Source organism: Cryptotermes secundus, unplaced genomic scaffold (assembly GCF_002891405.2).
Source record: "Cryptotermes secundus unplaced genomic scaffold, Csec_1.0 scaffold248, whole genome shotgun sequence".
Classification (NCBI taxonomy): Eukaryota; Metazoa; Arthropoda; class Insecta; order Blattodea; family Kalotermitidae; genus Cryptotermes; species Cryptotermes secundus.
The window spans coordinates 230,165-251,852 of NW_019737984.1; the positions used below are offsets into that span (position 1 = coordinate 230,165).

The 21,688-nt window shown below is 42.3% G+C and overlaps 1 long non-coding RNA gene across 1 annotated transcript in view; it reads right to left on the minus strand.

The window, feature by feature from the left end:
• Positions 1–21,688, minus strand: part of LOC117282803 — a 245,706-nt gene that overhangs the window by 177,619 nt on the left and 46,399 nt on the right. Inside the window, exon 2 of the long non-coding RNA XR_004513684.1 lies at positions 14,574–14,642. This is a non-coding gene — a long non-coding RNA (uncharacterized LOC117282803). The remainder of the gene's footprint in view (positions 1–14,573; positions 14,643–21,688) is intronic.

The window sequence follows — 21,688 nt, forward strand, 5'->3', positions numbered from 1 at the left end:
GGAGGAGGTGTTGCACGTCTAGCACTTTATATACACCCTGATACAGTCCTATTTTGAAAGACGGTGACAGAAAACTAGTGATTATATTAGGTACTTTGTGATTTATGCGTTCGTTTAAAATTCACTAGCACCAGAGTTCATTACCGGGAACATCAGCTCGATAATGTCGGTCAACAAAAGCGATGGGAAATTAAACTTACTCCATGACACACGATCATATCAAAAGGAACGAACCACTGGATACAGGGAGCCTGAACATGCTGAAGAACGTATAAACGTTTCTGAGGACTCTTAAGAGTAGCAGAATGCTTAGTGGGGGAAAGGTCGAGGTGAGGGAAGCGGGGGTGGGTACCTTGAACAAAACGAACTCCACTTCAGGCCCGTTCTCTCCTCCTTTTTTTATTATTCCCGGACTCTCGTAGCTCTAAAAACCTTAATGCGCCTATTAAAATTCATTGTCTGTTCCCTGGCCAAGTATATGAAGTGAAAATATATCTCAACGACGCGTACTGAATAAGTAATGATGCATTTACTCTCTCTCTCTCTATCGGTTCTGTGTCTCTTTTATCTTTATTTTCTGTTCCTGCCAATAGCAATGGATGTTTTTTTGGCCTCGCATCAGAGAATGGTTAACTAAAACACGGCCAAGAGGAAGAATTATTTCAAACAGCGATGTCCTACACTGTCTAATCCAGTTTCTTACAACTTCCTACACGGAAAGGTGGAGGAAGAAAGTCTTTGCTGTAAGGCTCTTTCTCCGAGAGCGTGGCGCATCTTAGCGTACCGCTGATCAGTTGCGTGGAAACAGCTCCATTTAAGTCAATGGGTCGCTAGGACGCTCCACAAACACTCGTGGAAATGCAGACTAAGGATAAGGTACAACAGTCCCTGCAGGGAGAGGAAGAACAAGAACTTCGACGGAGAATCGCAAGGGCCTGCTATACATCGTCTCCTGTAGAAACGAAGGTACATCACCGCCAGATAGTGAGGCAGAACGTCATGTCATCACCGCAAAACCTACCTGATCCCATTTTCAACATGCTTCCAATACTATACATCGATGTGAAATTCAAACATACCCTGATAGGTAGATACTATACGGTTCTCACAATGGTGTATAACACACAGAGATACTGGGGTTTCGGACTTTGTCCATCGTCCGGATTCTATATAACTAAGAAAGAACACAACGTTTCGGAATCTGGATCTGTTTCCGTCCTCAGGTGAGGGAAGACACCTACTCTGTTGGGTCCCTTAGAAAGAGATAGCCTCAAGCACGGGACAACCGATGTCAAAGTCCAAGTCAAATTGTGACTGACGGTCAATCAGTCTGTCTGTCTTGGGTTCGAGCACCGACTGGGGTTCATGACATTTCTTTTTGTTACAAAACACTAAGGCTATAAACACCTAAGACCAGGCTAAGTCCATGAGAGTTAACAGGAAAAATATACATCAAAAATTGTTCCAAGCACGCACATGCGTGGAACCAGGATAGATAGGGAGGTAGAAATTTATGCCACGAAACCAAACTAATAACCAAGTCCATGAACCCCAAAGCATGGAACAGAAAGGAGAAACAGTGAAAACTAATAGTGTCCTCTACTAGCGTCATCAATGAAGTAAATATTTCTAAGGGACCCAACAGTGTAGGTGTTTTCCCTCACCCAAGGACGGAATCAGATCCAGTTTCTGAAACGTTTTTTCTTAGTTATTTAGAATCTGGACGATGGACAAAGTCCGAAACACCCAGTATATCTGTATACTTTCATAGGACCTATTTTCCCCTAAGTTGCGTAAACAAGGTGCTGATGGACTTCAACTTATACTGGAGGATACGAACTACCAGACAAAGTTACTGCATGTTTCTTTAATTTCCCACAAACATAAGTTGCTTTAAATGTGCATCTCGAAACTTCAAAGGTTGATTAGCGGAAGGAAACACTTTATATTCGAATTTTGAAGTACAGGAACGCAGAACGTACATTCACTCATCCATCTGTGGTCCTACTGCCCTTTGTTGAACTTTGGTTGCTTTTTCAGTATCTTAATCTTTTTACACAGTCGGTAGGACTCCTTGGACGAGAAAACAGCCCGTCGAAAGGCCGCTACCTTCATACAGGACAGCACAAATACAGAATAAATACACACAGACACCCATGCCTTAATTGAGATTCGAACCCACGATCCCAGTGTTTGAGCGGGCGAAGACAGTTCATGCCTCAAACCGGGCGGCCATTGTGATGGGCCAGAAAGTAAATGGAAGGCTTAAAACGCCTGATTTATTTTTCCAGTCTAGCATTAAATTAAACTTAAGAACTGGTTGTACGAGAAAGACAGCTGCTGTGAGAGAATGACACATTACCGTTCAGCTCTAAGTTCAGTTACTATGCGTCTCACATCTATTCAGAAAGAGACCATGTCCCTGTATTCCTACTGAGGTCTTCATATGATTTCTTCAGTTCTCTCAGTCTGCATATGGACCCAGAAACATTTGTCAGACTCGGAATTACTGGGTGTTGGGGCTCTGCTCACAGTCCAGTACTATAGGGACACAACGTTTCGGAAAGTGGATCTGCTTCTGTCTTCAGGTGAGGGTGTGGGTGCTGGGTCCGTCAGAAAGACGTAACCTTAATCACTGGTCCAGCTCTTTCTAACGGACTCAACAAAGCAGGTACGTATATTCCACACCCTCAACTGAGGTCGGATGTAGATCCAGTTTCCGAAACGTCAGGTTTTTCAGAATACCGGACGGCAGACAAAGTTCAAAAACCCAATAATCACAAGTGTTATACACCATCGTCAGATCGCTACAGAACATGTATCGACAAGATGGTCATACTGACTTCATCTGATTACCTCTACAGCTCATTCGACGTTACAGCTACATAATCTGTAGACAATAAGGCGTAGTTAAGTAATACAAAACCCAGGAATATGCTTGTTGTAACGATGCGGAGAGAAAAACATGGCTCCCTCCTGATTTACATATGCACTCCACGATTGAGAAATGTCCGATTTTCGTGTCTCTGTACGACTTTGCCGTCATCGAGAAGCCTGAACACTGAACTTCTGTATATTCGGTGCCATATTCAGTTGGCGTCAGAGTCAGTTACCTTACGACAGCCGGGTTACCGCCAATCAGTTCGTCTTGGGATCAAGCCCCTTGAGACCCACGACCAGTATTTTTTTCAACTACACACTTGCGGTTATAATCCTTATGTAACAACGTCTCTGACTGGAGAACGGGTCTGTCGTTTACAATTGCTTATGGTCTCGCCAGCGCAGTCATTCTCGGGTCCGAGACCCGAGGTACACAATTACGAAACTCACTGAGGGAAAAAGAGAAAGAAAGAAAAGAAAAAAGAAGAGGAAGCTTATAATGCATGCACTGACTTCCTTTTAGCTGTTAAAGCACAACGGTTACACCAGCGTTAGTATTGAGACCCTACGCATTTTGCTCACAGGGTGTACTTATGGGTTCCGCATGATTCTCAGAATAAACAGAGATAATTCCCCATACAACATTAAAGAGACTCTCTCAAAAAATGGGGGGGGGGGGCGCAGGATTCTTTCCGTGAGGTAGAAACTGATTTTTTTAAAGCCCTGAGGTTTACTCAGTCTCTAAAAGAAATGAGTACCAGGAATTAATTAACTAATTTTCCTGGGAGTAAAGCGCGGCCGGCGCGTAAGGTTGACAACCTTACCGCCATCTTTGAGCCGATTGTCTAGATAATGTGGGACCCTCAACGTCTCACAACCCTATGGGCCTTCACGGCCTGGTACAGGGATAGCTTTAATTTTTTTTTTCTTTTTACTATTTACTTCAATTTTAGGCTTCAAAGAGTTCAGCTGAGTTGCATACTGTCACTTATGGCCTACATATGAACGAAATACACAGAACGGCATGAAGTATTTACCATAAGAAGTTCAATACAGCAACTTTCATCTGAAATATTTGTCGTGTTAGTACATCAGTTGTTTGAGCACAGAATTTTAATTCATTCTCAAACATGAAGCAGCAGCTCGGCTACAAATCTGACGAAAAGACCCCCCAAGAAACTCTCCAAACATAAAAGTCATAAAAATCCTATCACAGAACCCGCAGCCCCTATGACCGCCTCGTAAAGCATTTCTGGATAGCTGTAAAGCATAATAATTAACATAGTAGTTTTTCTTGGTTTCTTGGGGTGGGGTGAGACCGAGTCAACTTGGTACTGTGGTCACTATCTGGCCTATTGTAGCCTGCCCCGGGTGTTTATGATGAAGAATTTGGTGGAATGAAGAAAACCCGCCCCAGCGCCATTTTGTCCACCATAAGTCCCACATAATCTGACCAGGCCTCGAACCCGGGCAGCTGCGACTAACCGCTTGAGCTATGGCGAGGTCCCAACACAACAGTAACTTGAAGTACAACCTACTCCAAAACATTGTCTACAGCGTACACTTGCGAATTTCGTTTGTTTCCCAGGTGATTGTTTCCCTACACAGAATTCACGAGCTAATCTCAGTGCTGGAGATCCGGGGGTTTCATGGCGGTGAAAATTATATTGTCTGTGTTACGACACTGCGGTGTAGACTTGTAAGCCGGTACTAGTTTCCGGAATATACTGCTTACATCATCAGTGTCTGAATTCTCGAGGACCTTTTACGACAAACGAAATGAATTTGTAGAACAGCTCTGATGTTCGCGGATTATTTCTTTTGCAGAAAATGATAACACGTTTAAGGTCGCATGTCCTTGAAGATACGCATCATATCAACTAATTTTAGTGGTCAAGCCATTTGCTTTATTTAATTTTAATAGTGCACAGAGAAAACTGAAATTTATTAAGTAATTAACCATATTAATGCTAAGCTGTGTGTCTCATTTTGTTCAATAGATCTTCTGGCCCAAGACTCTTATTCAGTTCCGTAATCATTTTTCACAGACGGTATGTCTCCTTGGACGGGTGATCAGCCCGTCATAAGGCCGTTACCTAGCACAGGACAACATTAACATAGAATAAATGCATATACACACCAAACATTCATGTCCTGAATGGGGTTCGAACCCACGATCCTGGCGTCCGAGCGAGCGAAGAAAGTTCATGCCTTAAGCCGCTCGGCTACTGCGACCGGCCGGTGTCTATAGTGCCACCGACTTTAATGAAACAGTGACAATCCGTTTTAAAGAATTCTACGATTTTGTTTCACTGCTGTGAACAGAGACGTCTGGAATATAAAACTAAACTTCGTGGCTTGAGTCCGCAAGCGAACTATATCGACCGAGTGACCGTGGTTTGTCGGTGAATTTAGTGCCAACTTTAGCGGATAGAGGGTGTCGCGTGGCCAGAGCAACGAATTCCCACGGCCGTTAAGTTCGGTTTTCTAGACCTAAGCCGTATTTCCTTATATAAATTATAACTTTAACTTGAAGCTTACTATTAGTGAGAACTATGCATTCAACGCGACGTATCGCTCCTTATTCACATTTTCATACTGTCTTTAACTAAAGTTAGAAACATACGGGGAGTGGAGGTGTAGCTCCACCTTTCTTGACCTCGGCACTAGATGGAGGTAAGTATTCAGCTTCCTGCCCCCTTGTAGCTCAATCCCCGGAAAAGAGACCCCCGGTGATCATTTGGTAGGTGGCTGAGTGGGCCCCAAGAGAGTAAACAAATAAAAATAAACATTAACGTATGTTAAATTACGAATGTTTATTAATATTTTATCATTTTCAGTAAGTCTAAACTTCTTACTTTTATAAATTACTGTTTATCTAGCTATCGAAATCCACATAAATAATAATTACACATTCAGCTAACAGACATATCAGTTTAATGAATTCGTATGACATCCATAAACAATAGATGTCATTCTAAGTAGCATTTCCCATGGATAAATTTCAGGGCATTAAAATCAATGATACTTCACGCTAGACATCTGTCCCGTCTCAAAAGCTCCGCGAAAGTTACCGTAGGAGGATTGTTCAAGTTTCCCTCTACACCTCTTAACACCCAGTAAGTCACCATCCTTGTTGCACCACAATCGAATTAAATTTTGTGAATTTATTTCTGTAGCTTGGAACTGACAGTATATTACGGCTGCCTCTTACTGTTTGCTTCACTGTCTATTTAGCAGTGCCTTCTCAGTGGGAGGATGGTTGCGAATTATATAAATTGGGGAACAAAGTGCAGTGATCTCTTTTACAATAATATCCGTTCATACCTCTGGATAGATCAAACAACGCCACTAAAATCCTGTGAAATGACTGCAAAACTCCAGGTCGAGACTCGAACCAGGAACATCTCGTAAACAAAACTGTAATGCTAATAATTCAACCCATATCACGGGTCAGTCCTTATGAATGCAGGAACAAAGGAAACTCAATAAATAAGATTCAGTTTCTTTCTTATCTGTGTGAGCCGGGATAGCTCAGTCGGTATAGCGGCTGCGCTACGGGCTGGACGACCGAGGAATCGGAGTTCGAGTCCTCGTATGGTCAAGAATTTTCTCTTCTCCACATCGTCCAGACCGGCTCTGAGGCCCACCCAGCCTCCTATCCCATGTGTGCCGATTTTCCCGGAGGTAAAGCGGCAGGGGCGTGAAGCTGACAACTCACCTCCAGTTAGTGCCGAAGTCACGAAAATGTGGATCTATACATCCACTACTCCATACGCCTTCATGGCGTAGTTCTTAATTGGTTAAGGACAGGAATACCTTTACCTTATTTTATCTACTGATTCTCATTACAGCATTCCTAAATCTCTCCTCATATTTAAATGTGTAGACCTACAATAAATTTAAATCATAACTGTCTACAGGTAAAAATAAAAACTAGAGAGGCAGGTGTAACGATGATAAACAATGTACATGGGGGGGGGGGGGGGAGGACTCGAAATAATATGACAGTTACTGATGATATACAACTTCGGAAAATATAAAGATGAATTTAAAGATAGGACCAGGCCCATAAAGATATTTATACATGGCTCTACACTATCCACAGGAACAAGCATTAAATATACTTTTTGTAGCCTACGGTACTGACTAATAAAAAGAAAATACTTTATGGACGTTGACATGTTCAGAACACAAAGAAAATGGGAGGCAGAAAGACAAAGATTAGGCAGTGTATATATACACATGCATAGAATGGGTCCTTCAAACGCGAATGGAAATAAAACGAAAAAGAGACGAAGTTATGCAGAGAAGAACAAGTTTCGAGATATAAAACTACAGAAAACATCGCATCAGCTAATACTTAATAAATATTCAGTAAATATATAGGTCTACATTTTAACGAAACTGATATGTTATTAAGCACATTAAAGTCTGTCCTATCAGTTCCTCTTCCAACTAAAATTAAAACAACATCTTTACTGACAAGATCAGAGAGAATACAATATATAGTAACAATTGTTTGCTCATATCTATGTCCATCCATCTATATAATATATAGAAACGTGATGTTGTCCTTGTGCTTAATTACTGAAACACTATGCTATGAAGACACATGGGGGAGTGGAGGTTAGCTCCATCTTTTTTTTGACTTCGGCACTAGATGGTGGTGAGTGGTCAGCTTCATGCTCCTGCCGCTCTACCCCCCACTCCGGAGAAAAGGAGCCCGAGTACGCACTGGATATGAGACTGGATGAACCCAAGAGTCGGTCTTCACGCTATGCAGAAGACAAAAATCTTGCACTGACGGGAATCGAACCACATCCGTCCAGCCAGTAGCTCGTCACTATACCGACTGAGCTGCCCAGACTCTCTCTCTCTCTATATATATATGTATGTATGTAAATAAGAATAAATAAGTGTGGGTGTGGGTTTCATAACCAAATGTAACGCACATTCGGTTCAGTAAGAGCCAATCTGATACAATACGCAAACTTAATCAATAAATATGTTTTGGCAAGTTATCTATCTTCAGGGCCGTTTCACACATAATTTTCTATTAAATTGTATACGAGTATTAAGTTGCCGGTTTTAAAAACATTAAACATTTTCGCAATTCATGCCGAAAACACTGACATAAATGATCTACGAGGTATGACTCTCCGAGTGCAGGTATTGGAGGAACCAAGTAAGCTCTGCTGTGTAGGATTTCAGGTTCTCACAGCGATGGTTTCTGGCATGTAACGCCATGCAGTCCGCTGAAGTTGAAACAACGTTTCGGAGAAACATGTCGCCTCTATCTTCATGGTCGAAGAATAAGACAAACAAGAAACCTGAATGAAAGCAAGTACCAAGCAAAGCCTGCTTGGCTTATTCTTCGACCCTGAAGACGGAGGCGACACGTTCCTTCGAAACGTCGATTGAGTTTCAACGAACTACACGGCGTTATGCATTTTCAACAGAAGACAGTACTGTTCAGCACGCTCCGCTGCTTGCATATTCAAGTTGTCGGTAAGCTGAAGTGTAGAGAGGCTCCTAATGTTACTGTACACTGTATTGTATTCTGCCGTTCTCCTGTGCCACAGAAGTACATCTTGTCTTGTCATTACACTTAATTTCACACAAAAAAAATACAATTGTAAGAGTGACATATGTGAATATAATGCGTCCCATATCCGTCATGATCAAGCATGAAAGTTTTTATTTACTACAATTAAACTTTGAATCTCGTCAGAATATTAATTGGGATATAAACAGTTTAACAAACAAACATTCTAACAATGTTACCCATCCGACCTATTGTGTTATTCACTCACTCATGGAGATGAGCCTTTCTTCAGAAGCTGCCAGTTGTGCAGCTACTCAAGAACTTCCAGCATTTCGTGGAAACCGAAGGTTCATTATCGTGTTAACAAGAGCCCTCCACTGGTTCCTGTCCTAAGACAGATCAATCCAATCTATACCATCGCATCCTACATAAAATTTATTTTAATATTGTCTACCCACCTTCGTCTTTTTTTATTGCTAGTGGGGTGGGACTAAGTCTCTTATACTGCGGCCACTTCTGGCCTATTGTACCAGCCACAGATGATAGGTGAGGGTGAGTGTGGAGAAATTGGTGGAATGAAGATTGGCAGGGGAAACCGAAGTAGTCGGAGAAAACCAGCCCCAGCGCCACTTTGTCCACCACAAATCCCACTTGACCAGACCTGGGATCGAATCCGGGTCGCCGTGGTGGGAAGCCAGCAACTAACCGCTTGAGCTATGGCGTGTCCCTTTCGTGGGGGTAAAGGGCCAACTGTGAGACAAGTGTATAGAAAATGTTGGAGTCTCGACGTCTCACAACCCTATAGGCCTCGACGGCCTGTTACAGGGATAGCTCTACGTACTTCACCCTCTCCCATTTACTGACGTGGTACGTCTTACTCTACAAATCATATTCCTATTGTGTCTTTTAAGACTAACATATGATACTGCCATATTGTTTCTTTCGTAAAGTGCTTGTATTAAATCTGAAATTCTTAAGCTCTTGCAGCCAAGTAGGTTAGTAAGCGGATCTTGCTAGAGCGACTTCAGCATTTAACAGTGACTTTCTATTCCTCTACGATCGATGCCTACCATACATCATGGTTAACCGGAAATCTCCACTCGTTTCCCCGAGGATGACAGGCGTAAACAGGAAAGTGTGTAACAGGCCAAACACCGTGGAAGACGCCTCACAGGCAAGAATATCCACTGAACAACATACGTTTCTGTAGACGAAAACGCTTAATTGCATTTGCATAATTGATGTGTGACTAGTAATTTTCATTCTAGTTTGACTATCTGAGCATAAAGATGGCCGCGGAGACTCTTCTCAATTTAATTTATATCGCATACGCTTATGATGAATTAGTAACGAAAGTGCTGACTGCGATCGTGAATTATCTGAAAACGAAATTCGATATTCTCCAGGTGTAAAGACGAAAACTATTAACATTCTCGACCTCAATATTCGGCCCAAGAACCACATGACAACACGTAATTTGCGTGAAATCTAGAAACTAAAATGGTCATATGAAAATACGGCTGCTTTCACAAAACTCCACGATATCAGGAACTGCTACTGAGCCCTTCGTATTCATAATTAATACTTTTCTATTGGCCCGTTAGCCTACAACAAGCATGTCCAGCTTCAAACAGATTATGATCGACGTTTTAGTGTCTAAACTGCCAGTGATCTACCACCCCCTCCTATGGTCGTACCTCGCTCTAAGCAAAAATGTTGGTGAAAATAACACGTCACATGATGTTTGTTATAAAAGCAACATACATTGAAAGTTTGGATTTTTTCCAATTGACCTAATCCTTCCGGCCGCAATATAGCCCTGGGGTCGACTCAGCCTCTAACAGAAATGAGTACCAGGAATTAATTAAATAATTTTCCTGGGGAGTAAAGAGCGGCCGGTGCGTAAGGCTGACAAACTTACGGCCATCTTTGAGCCGATTGTCTAAATAGTGCGGGACCCTCAACGTCTCACAACCGTATGGGCCTCCATGGCCTGTTAAAGGGAGAGCGTCACTTTTTTTTAACACTGAAAGTACAGACTACTTTCATACGTATTTTCCTTTCAAAATCTGAATATAATCATATTATATTACAAGTGAATTTACATGCTTTTCACGTATAATTTCCTCATAGGCCTATGAGATCGACCAAAGATCATCCCGTGATCGACGCGTTGGACTTGCCTGGCCTACAACAACCCGTTACGCAACATGTTCGCTAAGAAGTAATGCTGATGTTAAAGGTAAATGTCTCCTTCAACGCATCACACTATTAGAAAACTGGCTGAACCGTTACATTAAAAAATAATAAGAAATAAGAGAATAAAGAAACGACACACTCGATGCGGTCCCTTGCCACTTTGATCATGTAGGTCACTAGAGAAAGGCAAAAGCAAAGTATAGGATGCTACAAACTCTTATTTCGTTCCAAAACAAAATGACATCAACTGGTCTCAAGGTAATGTTTCAAGCACACTCCTCCTATGAAATAGCAGGCAGTGGCTTCCAGTTACTTTTGTAAGCTTTTGTATTAAGCGATGTTGCTACGATCACTATGATGGTACAACTGAAATGACCATTTTATTTAAAGTATGTCCCATATACAGGAATCTTCCTGGAGGGTAAAGGGCGGCCGGCGTGTAAGGCTGACAAACTTGCCGCCATGTGGGAGCCTCGACGTCTCACAACCCTATAGGCCTTCATGGCCTGTTACAGGGATAGCTTTAGCTTTTACCCATATACAGTAGGAGCCGGGGTAGCTCAGTCGGTATAGCGACTGGCTACGGGCTGGACGACTAAGGGGTCGGAGCAGTAATTTTCATTTCTCCATGTCGTCCAGACCGGCTCTGGGGCCCACACAGCCTACCCAATTGGTACCGGAAGCTCTGGCCCCGGGGGTAAAACGGCCGGGGCGTGAAGCTGACCACTCACCTCCAACTAGTGTCGAGGTGAAGAAAACGTGGGTCTACGTCTTCATGGGAAATAGCATTCGCCAGCGGCACGTTCCTTTGAACGAGCAATGTCGAAACAAAAAGTTCAATTAGTGCTGCATTTCGATAAATAGTATGTTCTCATTCCAGGCATATCTCTGCTGTACAGAATAATAATACAAATTTAATTATTCCTCTGCTTGGTCTCGGGTGAACCAATCCTTAAGCATACGGCCCCTTCAGGGAGAGCATTCCATTCAGACATACCGCAACACACAAAGCCCAATTTCTTTTGTTATACTTTTCAGGACTATCATATTACGTCTGATCGTGGTGTCCACACATCTGACAGAAGGTCCCTTTGTACAATTATTTGAGCACCTAACATAGCATGACAAGCCATATTTATTCCCGATGGACTTTAGGACGAGTAGAAAGGTCACCGGTAATTAATATAACTGCAAAACCTATTATCTGACTTTCAGATCCCGTTTTCGAAACCTATGCCTTTTTCAGGAAGTGCAACATTCGGCGAAACTTCTTAAATTTTTACACAAAACTTCCGGAATTGAAATTTTTATATTAAAAGCTTTCGAATGGGAAGAGATGCAATAATATAACAACCTATGTCTCGCAAATAAGAGATTATTTTGGAGAGGGGCGTGCCATTTCCATATTTTCTCCGTCTGTAGCTAGATTTATCCAACCTGTAACTGAGTGCGCCTTCCTTGAGCTGTACCTATTGCTCCGGTATTCTCCCTTTTAACTGTTTTGGTGACGTCACGCTTCAGCAAAATCAGCCCTTTACATAACCAACGAAATGACGATACTAATGACAGCCTGAAATCAGTGAACGACGGGACCACGAAATCGGGCCTCCGCTAGGTCCTATCCCACTTATTCAGAAACTGGACTGAAAAAATCGTAAGCCATGTTGCACAATGATGACGTTACCTGTGGAAAAGCATAATTTTATAGCACCTCAAGATACCTATCTCTTGCATGTTCTGGATGGACTATATTTCCAAACTCAGCAGATGCCTATTTCCATTGCCTGACATATGAGATGCTGCTTCGTCAGAAAATACTTCCCCCAGGCCATGTAACAGGCCGTGGTGGCCCATAGGACTGTGAAACGTCGAGGGTCCCGTCTTGTAGACAATCGGCTCACAGATGGAGGTGAGGATGTCAGGTACAGGCGCCGGCCGCCCTTTACCCCCAGAAAGGTACCTGGTACTCATTTCTGTTAGAGGCTGTGTCGGCCCCAGGGCCATAGTGCGGCTGGAAGGATTGGGTCAACTGAAAAATCCAGTGACCTCATCGGGAATCGGACCCGCGATCTTCCGGCTTGTAGCATAGTGCCTCAACCAATTACGACGCTACCGCACATCCGAACATATTCAGTAGTGAACTGTATTATTCTGAGCTTATGATAAGCTGACTAGAAGACGAGATCCTACCTGTACACCACCCACAGTTTGATTTACTGTTCTGGAACAGCTTTTTGTTTTACAGATGACATAATGTTCTTTTGGATAGTGAGATCTGGAGGTTAGAATGGACTTGGATGTGGACACGAAATATAGACAGAATATTGATGGAAAAACTTTTAGAAAACGTTCACTTGAAAGATCGAGATGGAGGTGGTAGGAAAACATTAATATGAATATCAGTAACGTAAGTTGTAAGCAAACCGGTCAAGGTAGCCGAGCGGTCTAAGGCATGCACTGTCTTCGCTCGCTCGGAAGCCGGGATCGTGGGTTCGAATCTCACTCAGGGCATGGATGGTTGTTTGCGTTTTTCTGTGTTTGTGTACAGGTAGAGGACTTGCGACGAGCTGATCACCCGCCCAAGGAGTCCTACCGAATGTGTAAGATCTAGAAAAACCGAAGTGAACGAAGAAGTTCATGGAGGCAGGCCTAAGCCCACTGGGGCTATAGTGCCAAGGAGAAAAGAAAAGTTGTAAGCAGGCCGGTCACGGTAGCCGAGTGGTCTAAGGCATGTACTGTCTTCGCGCGCTAGGAATCCCACACAAATCATGGATGTTTGGTGTGCGTGTGTGTGTGCGTTTATTCTGCGTTTGTGCTGTCTGCGTTTAGGTAGAGGCCTTGCGACGGGCTGATCACTCGTCCGTGGAGTCCTACCGTCTGTGAAATGATCAAGAAACTGAAAAATCAGCCCTGTACTCCAAAGTGGAAGCAAGAGTTGTAAAGATATGACGCGTGTAAGTAGCTCAGGATTGTAAACAGATCGTGTTAGGATCGGTACGGTCTCTAATCCTTGTATGTTAATGTTCGTTCTTTATTAAGTTTATCTTGATTACTGTTGACTCTGCTCTTAGGTATCTGCATATATGGATGTGAGCATCGTTGCCGACGTTTCGGAAGTACTTGATGCACATCTACACCTCTGCCCACATATAGACCCTGCAATGGCTCAACAGCAGACATGGAATCAACACTGAACCAGCATGCAAGCCTCAAAATAGGAAGCAGGTTTAGACTATCAAGTTCAATTACGATTTCAGCTCGAATTTCAGATATCCTGATAACGATGGTCTGATTACATTTAAAGTTTCGTGGTGCCGTTAACATGCTGAATGCAGAACTGTATACCACTGAATACTGAGAACGCTAGCTTCCCCCTTTAATGCAGCATCAACTACAGTTTCTTAATCGGAGAGTGATTAACTTTAATTCTAATTAAAACAAATGGCAGGGCTTTAATATCTGCACCCACTTGAATTTAAGTAGACATAAACTAGAATGCAAGTCCCACAAAAAACACAGCTGCAATGTTTTCCACTATCAATCGCAGTACCTAAAAATACTGACTCACAATTTAAACGTAACAAGAAACATAAATCAAAATCGAATGAAACAACAAAAGAAACTTTCTCATAAACAAAGGAAGAGGAATGGAGGTATTTATAAAGCAGCAAGATCGTCAACATCTGCCAAAAGGAAATCACTAACTTTTTGTTTATCTTTATACTGACTACTGAATGCAGATTCGCAGTACTGTGCACCCTCGGGCACTCCTGTATTATAACACTGCGAGATTAAATACGATAAAATAAAACGCGAGTTAATAATTAATGTCACCATCGCTTTAGAGGGATAATGATATCAAACAAATCATTATTACAATTATCACAGTCATTGGAGAGGATACAGAGTTGCACAGAAGTGACAAAACAATTTCATTTGCACTTACACGTTTGTTATTGTTGCATATCTGCGTTGCTTACGCTGCACGTGCCAATAAGTAACACTGCACACTCACCTGGAACAAAATGAACGATGACAATAATAATAATAATAATAATACATTTCTTTACTTATTTACGTGCTTACGTAAATTCGCCGCAAGGTGAATTATAAAGTGAGCACGCGAAAAGGAAGGAATCAAACGAGAAAAAGACATTTCATATTTCTCTTTCTCTATGGTCCTACAGCCCTTTGGACGTTGGCCGCTTTTTTAGTTTCTTAATCTTATACACAGCCGGTAGAACTCCTTGGACGGGGGATCAGCCCGTCGCAGTGCCGATACCTACATATGACCACAAAATCACAGAATAAAACAGCACAGACATCTATGCCTTGAGTGGGATTCGAACCCACGATCCTAGCATTCGAGGGAGCGAAGAGGGTTCATGTCTTAGACGGCGCGGCCACTGTGATCGACCGAAAAAGAAATGCACAGACAAAATAGAAAACAAGGCAACTTTTATCATTTGGACAGCAACAAAAAATTCATGCTAACCATTAAGCGCTGGGGAATATACACGTATATACGGTGTGTGTGTGTGTGTGTGTGTGTATGAATATATATATATATATATGTTCATACTGAGTAATATAAATATTTTAACACTTTAGAAAGTACTAGTATAAAATATAACTACGGGAAATAATTTTCGTTCCAAGCACGTCAGCGCCGAAAGAAACAACATTAATGTCTGAAGTGTATCTAGCAGGACAACTTTTACTGGAATAGCAGACATCGAAAAGTCTCTGATATACCGATCAGGAGCTCGGAGAGCAACATTTTTGTACAGAGGACAGAACTGAAAACCAAGGTAAACTTGAATAAGGGAGACCACACCAAGGTGATATCGCCTGCTACGTAAGCCGTGAAACTTTAACTGCGCTAAAGCACAGCATAGCTGTAATGAACATGTCGAAAGAGATGATTAAAACATAGAGCTGAACACTTCTGCTGGATGCGTTCCAGTGCGTTGAAATCAAATAATTCAATTCAAGCACAGCTTACTTCCGGCTTTATTTCGGTATTTACCTGAGACAATTGATTAATATTCCGAAGCGACATCGACTGTCGACAAATGGACTAGAATGCCCGTAGGAAAAGGAAGGCATTAGCATCACAAGAGCATACTTCATTTTTGTAAGCGAGAATGCCTCACCGGCTCGGCCTTTACGTTGCACCGTATATCTTTTAGGATTCAGTTGTCATAACGCATTAATACACGACAATTTCTACCATTTTCCATTAAACAAATTCCTATTTTGGTCATGATATTCCAGCAATTTTTGTAGGCTAACAATAATGCTGTAAATTTAAATATGAATAATTCTCGCTCGTCATGAAGTGCAATTATAACAAGTGAAAGCATGACAAAAAGGAAAGTTCCAACGTACCAGTCCAAAATTTCACGTCGTAAAGACGACTCTGAAACCTTCCAAACACTGTATGTGCTATGATGATACATGACATACATACTGTACATACGCCGTGTAAACCGGAATATGTAAGGTGATTCTAAATTATTGTCGGGGTTTCTGTGTCCTATAATTTTGAAGCCGGAAATAACAAAATGAAACTGTTTAGGGAATATTAAAGTGTAATCCAAAAATTTTCATCATCTGTAGAATGAAGAACCCTCTAAACAGTCGTTTGTGGTATACCTAACTGCAAAGAAGCTCGTCTAGTTGTCTAGTTTGTGGGCTTCGAGAAACGTTTCCTGGATTCGAACATCTTCCTGCGAAGCGCTCGGTCTTCCAGCTCCTTCTCGATGCAGAACACTACCGGCCTCTTGAAATTGCTCTAACCAACGTCAGATAGCATTATCTGAAGGTGGATCTTTTCCATATTGAGTTCTGTAACGACGCTGCATTTTGATAACGGACCTCGTTCCGCAAAACCAAAGTACGCGCACTGCTTTCTCTTAAACGGTCGCCATTTTCGGACATGACGTCATGTTTTCTCCCAGTCATCAATGTGGCACGTACAGCTTTACCGATTTTTTTTTTAGTTACACTTCTGTGTTCCCTAAGCAGTTTTATTTTGTTGTTTCCGGTTTGAAAATTATAGGCCATGGAAAACTCGACAATAATTTGTATATTGCATAAACGGGATTTAAATTTCTACCGTTACATTACAGGTAATTACATATTGTTTGTTCGTAATAACAGATTTGCGTGTAATGTCTTTAAATGTCGAGGTATCACAAATTAAGAACATGAATGGAAATTGTTCTAAGACCTAAACCAATAAACGTTCAGGGTTGAAGTCCCGAACTATGCAACATCCTCTGATACTGATTCATTAGAAGCGACGAAGAGGAAACCCGTTGGAAACTCACGTGAGTTCACAGCTATTCAATTTATTGTAGTTGTTATAAATAATAGAAATCTCTTGGCATTCAAAAACCAGGGACAGCGCAGTACAGGCGAACCGCCATGAGGCGGCAAATTTGACAACCCCCTTGGTGGATTTTTGATAAATTAAAATATGTATTGCTGTTTTGTTCATATCGTTGTGTTTAACTGGTATTCATGTAAACGTCTTATTCAGCAAGGTAAATAAACCCGCTCTTAAGGGTTACAAAACCAATGATGATTTTCATGTCACTGTCTGGGAACTTTGTTCATGTAGTGTGACGAAGTTTTGACAAAGTTGATCGGTTGCGAACTGTAAGCGGCGGTTCTTCTCGGTATTAACAGCGCCGGCCCTGTCAGAAATTACAATACACCTCCAAAAATTTGTTTCGGTTATGGGCTTCTTTGTTACAGACGCATCTGTCTGTCTGTCTGTTCTTGTTGCTCCCACTTGGAGCATAAGGCATCCGCGAAACGCTTCGTTTCACATCAGTTAGGACTCTCTGGACGGGGAACCAGCCCGTCTCAAGGCCGCTACCTACATACAGAACAACACAAACACAGAATAAAAGCAAACATCCATGCCTTAAGTGGGATTCGAACCCACGATTCCAGTGTTCGAGAGGGCGAAGACATTTCATTCCTTAGATCACTCGGTCACTGTGATCGGCTTACAGATGCAGAGAGACTGCAATAACATAACGGGAGACAGACCTGAAGCTCCAAAACTAAACTTGATAAAAGTCAATGCCGCAGCCTATATGACTATTGGGGAACGCAAACTAATAACAGCCTATATCGTAAATTATAATATAAATAATTGTAATACACAGAAGAGAAGAGAAAGAGATGCACGTATCCTCGATTGTGGATCAAGATATTATGGGATTGAGACCTGCCATTTTTATTCAGAATAAAAAAGTAATGACAAAACTTTATTTTCCAATATGCATTCCATTCTTAACTGTTTCTCGATCTCACAATGAATATTTCATGGTGACGTTGAGTTACTAATACTCTAAGTATTCTGGCATTGGTTTTGCCGCTGACAAGACGTGATTTTACCATATGTGCCGAGGCAAGCAGTGTGTCAGCTGATCTGAGTTATATTGACATATGTGACAGTAACAAAGTATGAAGTTATAACAAAATGACAATACTTCAGGGAAAACAGACTGTTCAAAGGAACCATGTGAAGCTAACAGGCAATCCGACAGTAAAGTTATGAAGGGGCAACAAACGCACAACGGTAGTGCTACAAGCACAGTGACCTTTCCCTCATTATGACCTCAAACCGAAGTTGAAATCTACAGTTACAACCATGTCACGACACTCAACAGATATAATCTCTCCAAATGAACATCTCTTCACTATGGAACGCTGTTCTCTTTCCGTGACAGGACAATATTTAAAATTACTGATAAATGAATTATGAATTGATTGTTCGGGGTCTGTTTTATCTGATCTCCATACAAATGTCTGTACAGTACTGCACAAAGACAGCAGACACATAGGGTCAGAGCATGTCTTGAGCAAGATGACAATATGAAGCAGGGATAACGCTGTATTCATGTCAGGACGTCACTTCACCGGATTTAAACCCGAATCTGTACCTGGTCCGTACAAATGACATTTTCCGTTTCAGTCAATGAGTTAAGAGCAGATTCTGCTTAATGCCGCTTAATTCAGAGTCTCTTAAAATCCCGTATGATTTGAGGTTGTCACAGCGGTGGTTATGAACAGTACTATCTTCTGGGATATAACGACATTTAGTCTGCTGTTATTCGGCCGACGTTTCGGAGGAACATGTCGCTTTGCCACCTTGTTTCACGCTAATACACTGCTCGGTTTATTTTTCGACCATGAAGATGTAGGCGATATGTTCCTCCGAAACTTCAACTGACTTCTAAAGGACTATACGACGTTATGCCGGTCACGGTGGCCGAGCGGTCTAAGGCATGCACTGTCTTCGCTCGCTCGGAAGCCGGGATCGTGGGTTCGAATCCCACTGAGGGCATGGATGTTTGTGTGCGTTTTTCTGTGTTTGTGTACAGGTAGAGGCCTTGCGGCGAGCTGATCACTCGCCCAAGGAGCCCTACAGTATGTGTAAGATCTAGTAAACCGAAGCGAAACGGAGAGTTTCATGGAGGTAGGCCTAGGCCCAAATTGGGGCTGTAGCGCCACAGGAAAAAAATACGACGTTATATCCCAGATGATAATAGTCCTCTTATTATCCTGTTTACTATTTGAACCACAATAAAACTACTGAAATACGAAACTTCTGATGCTGTTCTATAGATGCGAAACTTTCGTCTGAGTGCTGTGCCCTTAGGATAGCATTTGGACCCCAAGACAGAGAACGCAACGGGCTTATGCAGTTTCATGACTTACAGGGCTTGCTCTACGCGGACTATTATTGTTCTAATGGAACTATAGAGGGTGAGAAGTTTGCTTTTGTGTCCTTTGCTTCAAGACAGTTACATTATAACGAAAAATTATTTTGTTGAATAATGCATTTCAAAGGATTAGAAAGGAAGTGGCGGCGGCGAAATCAAGGAGCTATATCCTGGCTTTATCTGAAGAGACTTCGAAATAGCTGATGTCCTCGCCAAGACTAGAACCCAGGGCCTCAGAAATACAAGTCTGACACTTTTTGCTACAAAGTCTGCTCGGTGAGAGATGTGACATGCTCAGGGCTATAAGAAATGCCTATACATTTCTATCAGGATGGAGCCACTTTGGAAATCCACGAGTTACTATTTACTTCCAGTTTAGAACAAGGCCTGTTTATCATATGTTTTGCCCATGTGAACCACCTTGGTTGGATAATCATCTGCAAAGGTTGTTTGTTAGCCAGTTCCTTCCACAAAAATCATTCCATCTCCTTCTTGGCCTTCCTGGATCAAGTTTTCCTACCGGTTCACAATATAGAATTTGCTTGGGAGTCCTTTCTGAATGCACACTCTGTAGATGTTCCAGCCAATGTGTCTTCCTTCCGTGTGTTTGTGGGTCCAACTTCCTCATTTCCAGTTGTGACCTCGTGCCACTCCTTGTCCCACACAGTACAGCCTTCTACATTCCGTAGAACATGCATCATAAGGTAAAGTAAAGTTGTTCCTCTGATTAACTAATCAAGCACTAGGCCATGAAGGCGTATGGAGGAGTGAATGTATGGATCCACGTTTTCTTGACCTCAGCACTAGTTGGAGGTGAGTGGTCACCTTTACGACCCTGCCGCTTTACCCTCGGGGAAAGGGCCCGAGGTACCCATTGGGTAGGAGACTGGGTGGACCGCAGAGCCGCTCGGGACGACGTGGACAAGAAAATTCTTGACCCTACCAGGACTAGAACTCTAACCCCTCGGTCGTCCAGCCCGTAGCCAGTCTCTTTACAGACTACGCTATCCCGGTTCCACGAAAATGCATTAAAAACCTATTAATATATTCTTCTTGTATTCATGCTGCTACCACTTGGAGCATAGGGCATCCGTGAAACGCGTCGTTTCACTTCAGTTTCTTAATTTAAGACAATCGGTAAGACTCCTTGGACGGGGGATCAGCCGATCACGAGACCGCTACCTAACACAAACACAGGATAAACATAGATATCAATATTTTGAGTGGAATTCGAACCCACGATCCCAGTGTTCGAGCAGGCAAAAACAGTACATGCCTCAGACCGCGCGACCACTGTGATCAGCTAATAATATCTTGTAAAGAGTAAATATTATGAGGCTCCTCATTATGTACGTCCTCTCTCCATATCGAAACATCCTCTCAGCTTTTTGCTCTCAAATGCCTTTAATCTATGTTATTAGGTCAAGAGAAGAGACCACGTTTTGGACACGTACATAGCAACAGGCAAAGTATATAGTTAAAAATTATAATTCAATGTTAGTGTTTCTTGATAGAAGAAGGAACGTAAATGATTCTGAAATTAATGCCAGCATGCCAGCATGGTTTCATCTTACTGTTTTAAAATTATGACTGGATTAGACGAAGAAATTACAGGCAGGTAATGAAAGAAGAGGGAGGGGTTGCCGTAACTGAATCTAGCATAGTATGCGGCCTGCCAAGGTTATGAATATGCAAGCACGCCGGCTCTGATTGGATTCAGGAGGGCGGGCGGACCACCCAACTCACGGGGACAGATGGGAGCCCATCAGATACTGGCTGACGGCCATAAGGTATCAGGGTTCCCAAACCTACCGCTGACACTATTTCCCTGCGTCCAGAACAGCACAACAATTTCATATCAACTAATATGTATTTTTATAATAAACTTAATTACAATTTAGCACAAAATAACCACGGCCATAATCGGATTTACAATCATATGCTGAATAAGCTGTAAACCCAAAAGCATGTTTACTACAGGGTGATTCATATAGAACCGGCCCGACGAAATGAGCTGTAATATAAAATATACCATACAGATATTAAAGTAATGTACACATATCTTATCTTGTATTGTGTGCCGCGATCAGAGCAGGTGTTGAAAGTGTCCCCCGTTTTCAAGTAGGCACTAGAAACACTCGCTGTTCAACAGTGTACTCCATGACTGTCGCCTGCGCATTGCAGACACGTTTCGGCATTGTCCTTGACCTTGCAGCATAAGGGCTGCCACTTGCTGGATCAAGAGCACACCATTTCACTCAGCACGGCCCACGGATTATTATGTCGTAATTGTGAGCGGTTATATGCATCACCT